Raw genomic sequence first — 14,793 nt, 5'->3', positions numbered from 1 at the left:
GGAATCCTACAGTTGGCTTATGAAGGAGATATGGCTGGATCATCATGACTCTTTCTAGCTCTTTGACCTCAGAACTTGAAACACAGGATGACATTTAACATCCAAAGTTGTCAGTCTCACTTTGCAGCATAAAATCCATATAAATCAACAGCAGAGATTTTTTTTTCCTAGATTTGTTCAAAATTAGGACTAAGTAGAGTTGTGTTAGTCCAGGCGTCTTGGGAAGACAGGACAAACCAGTGTGCACCAATGGAATTTACTAAAATGGCAAGCTCAGGAGAATATTATAGTTTCAAAGCTGCCTTTTTATTTAATGACCTACACTTTATCTATGGCTTTCCTGTCCATTGCTGGAAGCTTAAAACTAGTTTGTAAAATGAAGTTAAGAACATGGGGCCGCTTTTAAAGGTTCTGACATCAGACTTCCTATGACCTCTGAAAATACTAAGCTATATTTCTCAACTACTTTGATCAAGGTGTGATTTAAACAGGGCTGTAAGTATTGTTAATTGAACACTTGCAGCGATGTCAAATGGAGAATTTTGAAAATCATTATTTCCTCTCTTTTTGTATTTTAAAAGGGAGAAGCGCTGTGGAGGTTTTTTGTTTACTTTAGAAGATGAAAAAGAAGACAGAGTAAGGAAAGATTTTTTTTCAGTGGTTTCAGTCTACAAAAGAGCATCTTTTATCAAGATTTGCAGTTTTTCACTCTTCCCTTTCAGGAAAAAAAATCAGGATTTTTTTCCCCCACCAAATCATTAATTTCTTCAGAAAAGCCATTTCTGGCATATATTAAATATCCCATTAAAACATCAAAGCCATCACTGATTTTACTTTCACCTCAATGGATGGTACTTACTTGACTCTGCTTTAGACAATCTGCAGGGATAGAGCTGCCTAATGTCACTGGCACGGTCTCACTCTGGATTGCAATAACATAGGAAATGGTTTGGTCTCCAGAATGTGGTGAAGAGCATGTTGTAGTGCCAGGAGCCTCTCAGGGATGTGGTGCAGCAGTAGATTAGGAGGGATGTTTTGGGGGGAGTCTGTTCCCAGATCTCCCAGTGACTGTGGGAGCTCCAGGGCACTGCAGGATAGGGCAGGAATGGCTGTGGGGGTTGCAGGTGGAGCTGCTGTGCGGAGGTGTCTGTCCTCGCTGTGTGCCTTGCAGCACTGCCTTACTAATGCCCTTATTTGCATGAGAGAAAATAGCACTTGAATTGTAAAATAAAGTGTATTAGTGAGGTCTGAAAGCCTGTGGGCGCAAACACTCTTGGACCCAGAGTGATTCATGGCTATCTCTGGTTTCCCCCAGTGCAGTTCATTATACATGTAGACGTATCAAACTACTTTTAAAAAAAAGTTGATCTCAATTGAACTTTGAAAGTGAAATTTTGAGGGTGAGACAAAGCATATTTAAAAGAAAACACAACTGCTTTCCCTATGCTGAATGATACGTGCACCGTGCTATAACCAGAGGTGGAAAGTTTGACTACAGCATGAAATAATGCAATATACTGGACTACCCCTTCTGAACAGTGAGTTTTAAGCGAAACGTCTCACACTCTGACTGAGAGCTGGAGTATCTTATGTGCTGAGGAGAAGGTGTTGGGGAGTGCAGCCCAAGCAAGCTGAGAATTCTCTGCTGGTTGCTATGGCTTCTGGATGTGCTGTGGGCTGAAGCAGTGTGTGAGCGTGTGTATCTGTATGTTAAGGTTTCACAAAAAATAAGAAGCATTTAATGGCAGCCAGCGAGTTATTTATAACCTTCAACTTTAGGAGTTGGTCAGGTGCAGGACATAAACAGAGCATCAGTTTTTATCAGTTCCTTCTGAATGACATGTGGGGCAGGAGGAGGAGAGGTTGAAGCCTTTCTGTACAGGCTAGGGAGAAAGAGGCATGTCAGTATGCAGAAGTTTTCTATTACCTGTAATAGGAAAGGCCCTGACATGTACTTCTGCCAGTTATTTCTAATTGTTTCATTTGGATCAGTTGCCTTGCTCCAGCAGATGCTATTTAGCATGAGATGCAGAAGCTAAATTAAACTTTCTCATGGTAACATTCACTTGGCTGATAGTTTAGTTCACTCTCCTCCAAGCACATTTTGCGATTTGCACTTTAAGATATATATATATGCATGTTTATGCTTGAAGTGGTCCGTGGGACCTCTGACTTACCTCATTTAATAGAGAATATTTTTAAGGACTGTGTAGAAGGGCTGATACGACTTTAGCAATAGGACAATAAATTTTAAGTACTATCATAATCACCAAAGATATTAAAAGGGATCTCGTTGCCCTAGGAGGATTTCAGAATCTTGAAAAACTTTGTACATTATTAAATGTCCAGCAGTTCCAACCCTGATGCCCTTCATGTAAGATGGGAAAAATTTCCAAAAAACATTAATTAACTGTACAGAGTCCTTATTATTGTATTTAACAAAGGAAACATAATACATAATGCATGTGGATTTTTAAAAATTTCATTTAATTACCTTTTCTATTACTCTCCTATTTAACACTTGTAACAGTAATATAATATAAAAATATATAATATAAAATATATATTAATATAAAAATTCTATTATTCTGTTTCGTGTTTAGCCAGAATAAATAGAATTTTTGGTTTGGACTGTACATGGGATTTCCTAACATTTTTCTTCTCATTAGCATTGATGACTGAAGGAAACTGAGTATCTCAGAAGACAAATCCTCCTGAAAGCAGACAAGCCAGGACCTCTGGGAGGCCATTGCTTCACCTGGAAATGGAGATACTCAAACCAACTGTCTCCTGACTTTTGACTCACTATTCTGCTCTTGGTCTGACTGTGGCAATTCTTGCTCCCAGACCTATTTCTGCATCACAGTTCAGGAATATCTTGAGACCACTTAAAATCCTGATCCTATTTCAGGACCTTCTCACGTCACGCTGTAGGTGCTTAGGCATAAACAGGAATACTTTAAAAGCTTGACATTTGGATGACTAAGTCTGGAGTCTGTACTATACTTTGCTTTGCATGAAGATTTTCTTCTAAATCTCATACATTAATAAGGCTGCTGAGGCCACAAGTTTTGTCACATTTCTCCCTCCTTTTCTAAAGCCCTCTATTAACCTTGGGATTATATGCACAAGTTCAAATTTCATCAGGAAAATAACTGCAAGAAACTGCATCCAGTTGTGGGAGGGGAAAAATCAATTACAAGAAATGAACTAAAAGGCCAAATCAAAAACATAAACTTCATCAGTGGGATAATAAAATATTAGCAATTAAATACTTCTTTTCACAGAACGTATCTATTTTCTGTGTCTGCTGCCTTGAGAAAAACTAGAAATAGGATGAGTGCATCTTCCTGATTGCTGGGGGCTGATTTTTAAGTTGTAGCATTTTTAATTAAATAATCTGGCAAACCAGAACTCGAGCTGTGTCTTATGCTTTAGGATTGTAGAGGTTTGTAATAGCATTATTAAAACTTCTCCAAATGGAAAATGAATGGGACTATCAATGTGCGGAAAACCCAGGAAAGATAGCAGATGAGCTATAGGAAAGGCAGGTGCTGCGGGGACCTGGGTTTACAGCGTATTAAGTTCCCATCACATCTGCATGAAGTACATCGGGACACTCAGGTAACACAGGGTAACCTAAAGCAAGGGACATCCTAGGAAACCAGACAATCTAAAGGAAAAAGAATAAAAATAATTAAACATTTTGGGTTGGAAGGGACCTTAAAGATTCGAGTCCTTCCCCTCCCCTCATAAGCATGTATGCCACCCAGTAGACCAGGTTGTTCAGGGCCCCATCCAATATGGCCTTGAGCAATTCCAGTGATGGGGCATTCACAGCTTCCCTGGGCAACCTGTGCCAGTGCCTCACCACCCTCACAGTAAAGAATTTCTCCCTAATATCTAACCTAAGTCACTTCTAATTTGAAACTGTTCCACCTGGTCCTATCACTATCTACTCATGTAAAAAGTCACTGTCCTTTTTTAATAAGCCTCACTTAAGTACTGGAAGGCTGCAATAAGGTCTCCCCAAAGTTTTCTCTTCTCCAGGCTGAACAACCCCATCTCTCTCAGACTGTATTCATAGGAGAGGTGCTCCAGGCCCCTGATCACCTTTGGAGCCCTCTCTGGGCTTGCTTAAACAGGTCCACATGTTTCTTGTGTGGAGGACTCCAGAGCCCGACACAATGCTCCAGATGGGGTCCCATGAGAGCAGAGCAGAGGGGAAGAATCCCCTCCCTCGACCTGCTGGCCACACTGGTTTTGATGTAGCCCAGGATATGGTTGGCTTTCCAGGCTGTGAGCACTCATTGCCAGGTTATGTCCAGCTTTTTGTACACAAGTCCTTCTCCACAGAGCTGCTTTCAGTGAGTTATCCTCCCAGTTTGTACTCAAGTCTCTGATAGCCCTGACCCAGGTGCACCACCTTGCACTTTGATTTGTTGAACTGAATGAGGTCCTTGTGGACCCACTACTAAAGTTTTTCCAGGTCCCTCTGGATGGTATCCCATCCTTCTGTCAACTGCACCACTCAGCTTCATGTCATCTGCAAACTTGCTGAGGGTGCACTTGATCCCACTGTCTTTGTCATTGATGAAGATACTGAAGAGCACTGGGCCCAAGACAAAGCCTTGAGGGACACTACTCATCATCAGCCTCCACCTGGACATAGAGCCATTGATCAAAAAATAAATTAAAAAAAAATAAAAGGACAGATCACCTACCTATGATAATAAGAGGTGATGGTAAGAAGAAAAGGACAAATCTTTTTCAATAGCTTCCATGTAAAAAGACTAGATGCTTTTGTAAGCAAAACCTAATGCTTCATGGAAGTGGAACAGAATGGAGAGGCAATATCACAACCATTTTCAGATATGAAGCAGAACAAGATTCATCCAAAACCAGCACCTGAAGGCTAACCTAGGGATGAGGAGATAATGGGGGCTGCATAGCTGGCATCCCTTTTCCCTTCCATTGCTTCAAGAAAACCTGGGAATAGGTAAGCAGGATATTTTAACATAAAGCATGGCACTTTTAAGAAAGTAGTTGTTAGTGTTGCTGTATGTTTTAAAACAGAATTACTTTCCCCTCCAATAGGTGTTGAGTTGAGTTTTGCAATGCTGGTGCTAGAGAGAAGCAATGTTAATTACTACAAAATCTCTAGCTTAAGAGTTCAACTACAGGTCTCCATGTACTGTTCCCTTCCTCAATGTTAATTTGTGTGGTGTTTTGAACCCATGAACAATCACATATGGCAAAACTCTTGTTTACCCTCTGATTTGTTTACACCCTTCCCTGCAGTCGCACTTTCACAAAGAAAACAATTGCTGGCTCTACCAGGACAGGGGATGGCCCTCTTATCTGCGTTATGGATCAGGTAAAAAAATCATAGCTGGTGGGCTGGATCCCAGTTGAAAGGGCAGCTGCCTCACTGCTGAAATGTCTTCCAGAATGGGTAGGGATTTTTTTGTTTGTTTGAAAAGGGTGATAAAACCAGGATCAAAGTGGTCAAAAAAGTGAAACAAGCTAAACAGTTCTGGTATTTCTGAATACTTAGGGATTTTTTCCTTTTTCTGTAATGTGTTTATAAAAAAGCTACAAAAAGGGAAGACTTGAATGAGAAGTTTCAGCTGCTTGATAACATGCCCTGACGTTCCTTTTATATATATAGAAGAAATAAATTGTGTGTATGTATATATACACAAACAGAAAGGACTTTTTTCTCTCTTTTCTTACAGTTGAGAACACTGAAAAACATCACAATCTGGAAACCCTTCACCAGATAGACTGAGATTCACACAGTATTACTTATCCTTCTTATCTCTATTTTTTGTTTGTCTTGCCTGTTGAGATAAGGCTTACAGGACTAGGCCTGGCCACCATCCAGGGTCGGAGCAGCATTCAGCACGCAGGAGCCTTTCTTATTGAGCCCTGAAGCACTACTCTGATAGCAGGCTGAATAACAGGCAAGAAAAAGTGGAAGGAACCCAAGCCCGGCACTGTCTATGTAAGCACTTTTATTGTGTCTTACTTCCTTTTCAAAGTCTTGTCTCTGGACATCAGGAAGAAAAGGGATCTCTTGACAGTTTTTTTGGGTCAAGTGGTTTCCCAAAGTACTTGTGTTGCTCCTTCGCTGGACTATGAGTGAGGATGGTGGGCAAGGGGAGAACTCTGGAAGGAGAAGCATCAAAAGGAGAGCCTGGAAGATGAGGGGAAACTGATCAAAAGGCCAAAATACAGCAGGTACAGCCAACCCTCACAGGACAGCAAGAATAGGTCTTCTCTTGGTATCACAAGGAGTCTTCATGAAGGTTGTTGAGAGTGGAGAAAGCTCTCAAAAAGTTGCTGTAAGTAAGAGAAAAGGGATGTGAACCTGTGCTGCAAGGAGATAGTGGGCTCCTCATCCATAATGACCAAAATAACTTAGACAGACCTGCTCCTTAAACTGATTCTATTCCTGGATGTCTTTGTTTTCACTGGTATTAGAAATATTCTTACATGTTAAGGACATCTACACACACCTGGAGGGAGCTTCAGGTCTTCATGGGGGACTTCACTTACCCTGATTGTCTGCTGCAGGGACAGCACATCAGGGGACAAGCAGCTTGGGAGGTTTGTGGAGTGCACTGATGACAACTTCCTGGCACACATAAATCAGAAGCTGATGAGGGAAGATGCTGTGCTGGAACACACACTTACAAACAAGGGAATACTATTCAGGCATACAAAAACTGGAGCCAGCTTTGGCTGAAAACCATGACAGAGTGGAGTTCAAGATCCTGAGAAGAAGGAAAAAGGCAAAATTAGGGTTGCAAGCCTTGATTTCAGGAGACCAGCTTCAGCCTGTTCAGGGATCTGCTTGGGAAAATCCTCTGGGAGGCCCCAGACAGAAGAGGGGTCAAGAAGAGTTGATTTTTTTTCAAGAATCACCCTCTCCAAGCTCAAGAGTAGTTCATCTCCACATGAAGAAAATTGAGCAAAGGCAGCAGGAGGCCTGCATGGATGAACAAGATGCTCCTGACTAAACTCAAACATAAAAAAGGAATGTAAAAGAGATGGAAGCAGAGACAGATTACTGGGGATGGATACAAACTCACTGTCTTAGCCTGCAGAGTTGCCCCCATAAATGCCAAGGGACCTGGCTGATGTCATTGTGAGACCACTCTGGATTATCTCTGGGAGCTCATGGTAAGCAGGAGAGTTTCCTGAGGACTGAAGAAAGCCAATTTACCGTTATCTTCAAGAAGGGAAAGAAGGGGAGTCCAGGAACTACAGTCTGGTAAGCATCACCTTGATCCCAAGATGATGTGCAAGGCTTTTGACATTGTCTCACGTAACTTCATACACAAGCTGATAAAGTATGGGCTAAGTGAATCAGGAGTGAGGTGGGTTTTGAACACTATCTTAACTACCAGGCTCAGAGGGTTGGGATCAGATGTACAAACCCTAGCTGGAGGCCAGTGACTAGAGTGGTTCCCCTGGGATCAATACTGGAGCAAACACTGGACAACTTCTTCATTAATAACCTAGACCAGGGGACAGGCTGGACCCTCAGCAACTTTGCAGATGATACGAAGTGATTGCTACACCAGATGTGTGGACTGCCATTCAGAGGGCCTTTGACAGGTTAGACAACTGTGCAGAGATGACTCTCACAAAGTTCCACAAGGGAAAGAGTCAAATCCTGTAGCTGGAGACAAATAACCCCAAGCATCAGTGCACACTGGGGGCCAGCTTTATAGCAAAAATGCAAACATTTTCCTGGCTGTGTTAGGCAGAGCACCCCCAAGAGGTTGAGAGAGATGATCTTTCATCTCTAATTAGCACTGATGAGATAGGCTGGAGTGCTGTGTCCAGTGCTGGACTTCCTAGTATAAGAGATAGGAGAACTAAGTCAAACAGAGGAATGCAAAGATAATTAAGGGCGTGGAACATCAAGGAGAGACCATGAGAGCTGGGACAGTTCATCTGGGTGAGCAGCGTGTTGGACTCAGTTATCTCCAGAAGTAGTTTCCCACCTCAGTGGTTCTGGGATATTTTAAATTACAATGAATACAACTTACAAATTATACTGCTGATGAACTTTTATCAGGTAAAGGTAGCATCTTTTGCTTTTTTGTTCCATGGTTTAAATTGATAGTTTCAAGGGAAATTATTTAAGCCAACAAAGACATGTTAATTTAGGATCTACTCCTACAAATGTTCCTGTACATGAAGCTGGTGGTTCTGGGTGAGCGCCACTAAAGATTGATAGTCTCCAAGAATTAGACTTAAATCTTTATGAATTGGACAAAAGTTTCACTTTTCAATCATGATGTTATTCGGCCCTTCTCCTAAAGGAAATTTTCTCTGTGGAGGAGAGGGTAGACTAGGCTCTAAGCTCCTGCTGTGAGGGTTCCATATGGACCCTTATATGAGAGGGGCATAATACAGATCACCGATTATCAGTAACATTCTATCTTGACCTAGACATGCCTACTGTAACTATTTGATCTTCATAATATAAATCATTTTCAATACCCGAAGACAGTTAAAACTGCTTCACTGTCAGTATGGTCCAGACTTTTGTTGGTAGCTCCACAGTGGCATTCCTGCAATGGGTGTGATGCTTCCATCTGCAGCCTCAGTGAGTGAATCTGAGATACAAGTATGTTCCTTCAGAACTGGCACATTTGAGACTAAATCTGTGCTGTGTGATGCTTTCACTGCTGTCTGGCCTCAGGGACAAGCCATTTTACTGTTTCCAGAGTATTACTGACCCCACGTTATTAGATTTTATCCTTGGTGGACATTCTGGTCCTTCCCCTTATTACTTTTTGAGTTGCACTGTGTTCATGTATTCCCAGGTGACTCTTCAAATACACTTGGTGTAAAAAGCACTGCAGCCCACCTAAGATTTTGCTGCAGGCTCCAAAGGATAAACCTTAACCTGCATTTTATAAGGCTCTGTGGATCTATATACAAAAATCATCCTTGAGAGAGGGAATTTCATCAAATTATTATTAATTTTTGAGTCTGATGGAATAGAAAAATGTGCTTGCATCTGAGCACTGTCTGTGCTCACGCAGGGCTGATGGATATGGAAGGTATGTTGGAATGTGCAGTAAATAGCCAAGCTGGGTCCCTTTATCAGACTAGGAGTTTTTAATTGTGAGAGCCACAAACTCTCACACTTTTAATACAAAATTCATGTACACATTGGCTGTTAACATTTGGAATCTCTTTTCCTGTGTTCTCCCTTTCTCTCTGCCCTGAGCCCTAACTTTCCTTGAAGTCTGGCCTTGTGAGATCTTTAACCATAGAAACAGATTGATTGTCATAAGTGCACCCTCAACCAGTAACCCATGCCTATTTAAGACTGTTGACACACCTGAAGGATTAGGTGCCATCCCAAGGGACCTAGACAGAGAAGTGGACACGTGGGAATCTCATGAGGTTTAACAAGACCAAGTGCAAGGTGCTGCACCTGCATTGGGGTAACTCCCAGTACCAATACAGGCTGGGGGATGAACTGATCTGAGAGCAGTCCTGCCAGGAAGGACTTGAGGGTTCTGATGGATGAAAGGCTGGACGTGAGCTTTCAATGTGTGCTTGCAGCCCATAAAGCCAGCTACATCCTGGGCTGCATCAAAAGCAGCGTGGCCAACAGGTCAATGGAGGTGATTCTGACCCTGTACTCTGCTCTGGTGAGACTCCATCTGGAGTACTGCATCCAGCTCTGGCATCTGCAACATTGGAAGGTGTTAGGATCTGATTATTAAGAGATGCCTCTGCCTGAATTAAGGTGCAAATGAGACTTTATACCAAAGTCAATAGTACGGATTTTATTTAACTGTAAATGTAAGGTAGAAAGATGGAAAGAAATAAGAAGGGAGAGAGAGAGGTAAGCATGAAAGACAATGAGAGAGACACAGATTAAGTAAAAAGATAAAGATGTGCATTGTGATGGCATCCCGTTGGCCCTCTTCTTCTTGTCTTCTCAGAGTGTTCTTCTGGAGGTACCACTTTTATACAGGCTAAGTCCCAGGTACCCACAGGATGTATATGCCACAACTTGGGCTGGCATGGATGTAAACAGTTTTTTTCTTTCCCACAGCCTGCACAGTGAAGTTTTGTCCATTGTGCTAATTCCAAACCTTCACCTTCACCTCCATTGAGGCCTGGAATTAACATTTCCCTGTCTCACAGAGTGGGAATTTTTTGTCCATACAGGTTACCCAGACCTATCTTACGAGGCCTGGTATCTTCCTGTTGTTGCCATCTGCACTTAAGTTCCTGTGTAGTGACTTATCTTATGGGAAGTTTCTTCTTTGACAGTGTTTTGAGACAGTTAACAGCATTATGTCCTGATAGAAGGACATTGACCTGTTGGAGTGAGTCCAGAGGAGGGCCACCAAGCTGATCAGAGAGATGTGGTACCTTTCCTATGAGGAAAGGTTGAGAGAATTGAGACTGTTCAGCCCAGAAAAGAGAAGGCTTTGGGATGACATAATTGCGACCTTCTAGAACCTGAAGGGAACTTACAGGAAAGATGGGGCAAGACTATTAACAAGAGCATGTAGTGACAAGACAAGGGGGAACAGATTCAAACTGAAAGAGAGAAGGTTTAGATTAGATATTAGGAAATATTCTTTACTGTGGTAAGGCACTGGAACAGGTTGCCCAGAGAAGTTGTGGATGCTCCATCCCTGGAATTGTTGAAGTCCGGGTTTGATGGGGCTCTAAGAAACCTGGTCTAGTGGAAGGTGTCCCTGCCCAGGGCGGGTGGGTTGGAACTAGATGGCCTTCAAGGTACCCTTCCAACCCAAACCATTCTATGATTCTATGATTCAGGCTGTAAGTGTAAGGTTTTAGAGGTTTTCAAGGAGTGTAGTTCCTGAGATTAAACAGACACTGCCATGGGCTATTCCTGCCATCCAGACTTTGTTTTATAGGACAGTTTAAGCATAACTCCCAAGAGATAACCCTTGAGCATCACATTAAATCCATATTGTTATGTTATTGATAAAGTGAGTTCAGCCAGGGTATAGAATGAACTTTAAAGTGTGAGAATAATTGAGTGCAGGAGTTATAAATAATTTCAGAGCAGTAATACACCATCTGACTATAAAAACTGCCTGGTACTTCTACTGGTTGCATAAACATTTGTTTAGATATTCCTTGAGGGATTTTTCCTGATAAAGTGTATTTTCTGCTGAGTTAATTATAAGTTAAGAAGCTCATAATTTAATCAAAGGAGAGCTCTAGCTATGTTTGATAAGTCAATAACCATTCCACTATGGGTATGTTTGGGGAGCCAATAATAATTTTTAACTGAATGTCTTAATCACAAAAATCGCTGGTTTGGAAGAAGGGAAAATCCAAATTAATTGTTTCTGGTCTAAAATTAAAATTGGGGAAAACGTACCATTTTGTTAAAACAACCTTTTTCTCTGTGAGAGATTATTCTTATCATGATTGACCATTCCCATAATGAAGTCATTGAATATGCTATGACTGAAATGAGGAAGAAAATATATTAATAAAAGATGAGCAGTCTTCTGTGTAGCTAACAACTTAGTATTTATTCCACACCCCAAGATTAATACAGAAGTCTGGCAAAGACGTCTGTGTAGAATGTCAATGTTTTGTTTTTTTTTTAAAATAGGACATAAAATAATCTTCTAATCTATCATATTGGTTCATATGTATATATAAATGCCTACACAGAGAGAGAGATGTTATTAGCATGTCTCTGAATTATGGTGTCATTTATATCATATTAAGTAAGATCAATATGATGGTGTAGGCCAATCCCTTGAAAACATCCAAAGCTACTAGGTATAAAATAATAGCTGTGATGAGAAAACCCTAGGTAATTAGATGGCAATCTTTTGAGTACATATATCTGAATGTGTTTCCTTTGACAAAAACTATTGCCTTGTAGTTTCAATATCTCAGACAACACTGTCATTTTTAAAAGATATGTTGATAACAACTCTGGTGCTCATTCTTTTCTGTGGCATATGCCTCACAAAGAGGAGTGATAAAATCCAGGATGCAGTTATGCTGTCCTGGATTCCTGTCAATCTAATTGCATCTTCAATGTTATCACTTCTCTCAGAAAAAATGATCTCTACAAATGACAGAGAAATAGCAAGGAATTTCTGACAATTATCACTATGAGTTTCACTTTTATACAGAGACCAGCAGAGTCTGTAATGCCTTAATTTGATGTAGTGTTTTTAATGTTATTATTTACAATTGCGATGTGTAGGGTTTGTATCAATTCCTGCCAATTAAAATAGAATGTTAATAGTCTCTATTAATAGTAGTATAGGCATTAAAATGGAGATAGCAGAGCACTGGATGACACTGTTGTGGCAAATATCATAGTGGATAAGCAGGGAATACAAACATAAAACAACATAGATATACATAATGTCACTCGGAATATCAATTATTTTTACAGTGATTTAATAAAGTTTAAAATGTATGTCTACCAGAGAAAACACACAATTGAAATATAAATATAAAAATATCAGCCACATTGGTAGCATGCTTTCATGCTCTTATTGCCTGGATACAGCTGAAGGACCTAAAGCAGTAGAATAAGGGCTCAGAGGCAAATCTGAGGTTCTCCCAGCCTAACAAGTTACTCAGAGTCAGCTGAGCCCTGTTAACTACTTACCCGTGGATGGCAAATGCAAGCTGGTATGGTTTACATTAGCTATCCTTAAGTGCGATCTCAGCTAACACAGAGTTCATTACATCGGCTCCAGGGTATGTGGACTTCCCTGGACACCTCTGCATGGGTTGCAGTAACCTGGTTGTGTTCATGAAGGGATCAGCTGACATCTTCAAACAAGTCTTGCAGTGATCACATAAGTCATAACCAGCCCAAATTATCTGCCTTGTACCATGACAGTGCTGCAGCAGGGCTACAGAGTAGTAATACATCCACACCTCCCTGCTCTGGTGCCTTCAGATGACAGGGAAGGCAAACTAGTACAGACACACAGTTCCAAAAAGGTGGAGCAAGGCAGGGCTGAGAGCCTTCTGCCACTTTAGGAGCATTGCAGGAGACAGTGTCTATAAAAGCCAACTTACTATGGAGCTAGGAGATCTGGGTACAGTTTCTCTCAGCAAGATGTTTCAGTCCATACTGCACTTTAGCTCAGCGAATCATCTCTCTAACTGCAATGAACTCTCCTACATGCTTCCCTCCTCTGAACATTTCACTGATCATCTCACTGGTAACTCTACTGCAAACCCAGGGTGACCTTGATTAAGCCTATGAGGAGCTCATTGTACCAGGATGCTGCTGGGGCCAAGAATTTAGCCACACTCAAAGAAGAATTGGAGACTTAAACAAGTAACACGATTATCCAGAGCTATTATAGCTAATGCTAACAAAAACTTTGGAAGAGAGGTAAAGCCTCATGCTTCTGGGTGTAGGCCAATCTCTAACTACACTTACTAATAGCCTAAGACCCCCAGTTACCTAATACCTGCTTTCACTGACCTTCCCCACACTATTCTCTGAGCACTGGCCATCATCAAAAAAGGATAAAAGATCAGATGTAATTTAAACCTTATCCAAAACACCAATTTCATAATTTCCTAAATTGCTAAACCCTCTCAGCTTGTTCTTTGTTAAGCTCTAAAATGGGAAAGCTTCAACTTTAGAGGGGAATGGTGAGTGCTTAACAGTGCTTGAGTGTTGCATCCTCTCAGGAAACAGTGGTGCTGTGAAGGCAAGAATTCGTGGACCACATGCTAACACTAGTAACAATAATAAGCTTGACTCATGCAAAGATACTAACTGATTGAACTGGTTTGCTTCTCAAAAACAAGGCTAAGCCCTTTAAAATTTTCTCACAAAAAAGGATAAAAATGACAGCTTGTTTTTGGAAAGACAATTTATCTCACTGAAAAAAAATCTTCTTATTAAAATAAAAAGTTTCAAGTAAAATAAGACATTTTTCTCCTCAAAGTACCTACTTCCATTTTGTGTGTGTGTATATATATATATATATATACACACATATATACAAACTTTAAAGTTTGAGTTTAAGGACTGATTATAAAAAAAAGATTGCATAATATAAGTGTTCTGAATTCTTGTTCTACTAAAATCCAGCTCTTGGATAGATGACAAAATTCTAATGCCATTTCAATGAACCTTTGGATAAGTACTCTGTCAAATAATATTTCAATAAGTGTAATATGTGTTTTCATTTTATCAAGATCATCAATAAATGTAAAAATCAGTCATTGATGAGTTGCACACAATATTAAAATTCTGGGAGTTTGCTATCAAAGCTGTTAAAAGAATCAAACAATTCTAGGCAATGGGTAGGGGTCTCCACTAAGCTGCCTAGGTAGAATTCACTGTGTTCTTCATTTAAAATACTGGGACAATCATGTCAGTGGAATGATTTACTCAAAGGGGTTCAACTGTCTGCAAGTTTGAGATCACTTGTTTTGGAAAACAGAAGACTGTTGAGACACTGGCATTCATATGCTCTAATGCTGTTATGCTTTCATAACTTCTGATTATCGGAGTCATGGGATAAACCTGGATTTTTTGCATTTTAGAGTCCAGTTGTATGAAAAAAAAAAAAAAAAACAAACATAAGCTGTGTGGCTGTGTACTGCATTCAGATTGAAGCATGCTTAGAGCTATAGACAGGCAATCACAATTATGGTAATGAAACTAAAAAATATGTACCTGCTATAATTAAGTTCATACAGCCCTCGTAGTACGGAGACAAGATGCTGCATATTGCTATAACCACCACTTCTAGTGGT

This window comes from Empidonax traillii, unplaced genomic scaffold (genome assembly GCF_003031625.1).
Source record: "Empidonax traillii isolate 1590-97213 ecotype Southwest subspecies unplaced genomic scaffold, ASM303162v1 scaffold471:size1368335, whole genome shotgun sequence".
In the NCBI taxonomy this organism is placed as follows: Eukaryota; Metazoa; Chordata; class Aves; order Passeriformes; family Tyrannidae; genus Empidonax; species Empidonax traillii.
The sequence above is the reverse complement of the archived record's forward strand: the minus strand, read 5'-3'. Positions refer to the sequence as shown.